The 2,399-nt window shown below is 45.9% G+C and overlaps 1 non-coding gene across 1 annotated transcript; it reads left to right on the forward strand.

Moving 5' to 3' along the window:
• The first annotated feature begins 1,880 nt into the window (after window positions 1–1,880).
• On the forward strand, window positions 1,881–2,028 carry LOC115641250. Its single transcript, XR_003998049.1, has one exon. It is a non-coding gene; the product is annotated as a small nucleolar RNA SNORA79 (small nucleolar RNA).
• The last annotated feature ends 371 nt before the right edge of the window (window positions 2,029–2,399 follow it).

The raw sequence follows: 2,399 nt of genomic DNA on the forward strand, positions 1-2,399 counted from the left end.
GGATGTCGTCTGGTTGCCATGTTTTGGTCTGTGTATCCTAAACCACTGTTGATATCTCTTCATTTTAGGCTGAAAATGGAATTGATGAGCTGGGAGGAAACAGTTGCTTTGGAGAAATGCCACGTTCCAGATATGAGACTCAGTGAGCTGGTATGAGATTGGCTTTTTACAGAGAAATGGAGAATCCCTGCCCAGGGGATTAAACACTACATAACAGCAAAACTGTCAAAATCTAGGGGCAACTATAATGGGTTAGAACAGGGGGGCTAGGAGTTAGGACTCCTGGGTTCTATTCCCAACTCTGGGGGAATGTAGACTAGTGGTTAGAGCAAGGGAAATCACTTCTAGTTGTAGAGAAGGGGGACTGGGAGTCAGGACTCCTGGGTTCTATTTGGCTACCTCTATAAGTGCTTTAGCAAGACCTAAAATTTCCAACCTGGAGAGAGCACTCCAGGGTATTCCTGCTAGGTGGTCTGGGAGGCCTAATCCTGCCCTGATCTATCTCCCTTCCCCCAGATAGTGCAGGCTGAGGTGTGTCAAACCTTCAGCTTTGGCCTTTGTAATGTAGCAGATGTTTTTCTACTCTGACTTGGTCAAAGTATCTGTTACCAGCTGTGTTGACTAATCCAATGTTCAGCTGTGGCAGTGGAGTATAGGAGTGACTTGTGGCTTCACATGTCTTGAGGCCTTCAGATTTTAAGTCCTCATAGTCCAGGACTGTTTCATCTCTTCCTCCTGCCACTGCAGATAAATTAATGCTTTCTGTCTGAAGCTGTTCGGTCTTTTGTTTTGAGGCCTTAACAAAATTTGAGATCCTGCCTGCTCACTGTGCATGTTAAAAGAGCCATGTGATCTTTTGTAAGCATCAGGAGGGAGCTTACCCAATTGTCCGCTAAAATATTCCCCTCCCTTTTCCTGTTGCACTTTGCGCTCGCTGCCTCCCTCCAGCCCAGAAGTGACTTCCTTTTACTCCTGCTGTTTTCCCCTCCATGTATAGTGTTATCTCTTTCTGCCTAGATATGCTCCCGTAGAACTGGGCTGTGGTGTGCTGGGAATTAGGTATAGATGCGTCCAGTGGCAACTCTGATCTCTGGTGTAGCTGCTATAGTAGGAGAGAGGAAGAGGCTGTGTTGATCGCGCTCTTATGAATGTTTCTTTGCCGTTTCAGATTGTGGAGAGGCTGAGGATGAAGACTTACTCCCCACCCCCGTGAAATGATCGGGGCTGAAGTGGAAACATTAAGTACTGTAACTGAATCTTGAAAATGGTCTGTAATGAAACATCCTGGACCTGAGCCCCAAGGACAGTAGGGTAAGGGCCTCCAACTGAGTAGGGCCTTAAAGAAAAGGAACTGAGGGTTTTATGGCCTACCTGAGCTGAGATATAGAGAATCAGCTCCTGTGCTTTCAAGGCTTGTTCTGGTCTCTTAGGAAGTAGCCAGGGATGTGTTGCTAGAGGCAGGATGCCTGACTTGATGGGCCCATCCACTATTTTATTAGCTGTGTTACGCTGTAGCCTAGAGGCCCTACTGTGCTAGGGTTTGTACAGACACTTTATTAGAGACCATCCTTGTCCCAAAGATCTTTGTTGGCTTTGTCTACTTAGGTTATAAAGGATAGAAAAGAGGAAGTATCAGTATTGCAGATGGGAAACTGAGGTACAGAGAGCTGAAGACTGAAATTTTCAAAGGAGCCCACTGGAGTTAGGTACCCAAATCTGAGATTTAAAAGGATTTGTTTGAGGTCACCCAGGGAGTCTGTGGCAGAGCTGAGAAATGAGGTAACTGCTTAGTAAAGGTTTGCTCTTTGGGGAAATTCACGGATGTTCTTTCTAGGGAGTCCTCTTGCTCTCAGAGCTGTTCATTTAAGGAATAGTGGCCACGATAACGGTTCCTCTTGCTGCCATGGACCATGGGCAGTGGGATTTTGTGTCATAGCAGATTACACTTGGCCTTCCTTCACTCATGGTGCTCTTGGATGGGTTTGGCTGTCCGTTAGCACCTTCTGAATTTTACGGGGTCAGATACTCAAAGAGGCAGAAGGGGACTGGACTCTGGGGACAGAAATAGGGTTTAAAAACAACCTGCTTTGTACATATTGCTCTGTAAACTTTAGGCACTGGGCTATAATAACCAGATAGTAATTTTTCAATGTGAGCTGAAAGATTGCCTGCACTGAGGCACTAGGAGCTATGCTGGCCTCAGCTGGGAGGAGTTAGCTTCAGTGCACCAACTGGGTTTCCACGACACAACTGTGTGCTGCATTCTGCATCTGTGAAACTTTATCTTTACAGGGATGATTTGAGATGAGCCTTAAAGGAAAGGAAAATGTATCTTTCTCTCCACCAGCATCAACTGTAAGAGAGAATTTGGGGCCTGAAGATTAAAAGATTTCCCCCAT

Source organism: Gopherus evgoodei, unplaced genomic scaffold, assembly GCF_007399415.2.
Source record: "Gopherus evgoodei ecotype Sinaloan lineage unplaced genomic scaffold, rGopEvg1_v1.p scaffold_33_arrow_ctg1, whole genome shotgun sequence".
NCBI classification, from domain to species: Eukaryota; Metazoa; Chordata; order Testudines; family Testudinidae; genus Gopherus; species Gopherus evgoodei.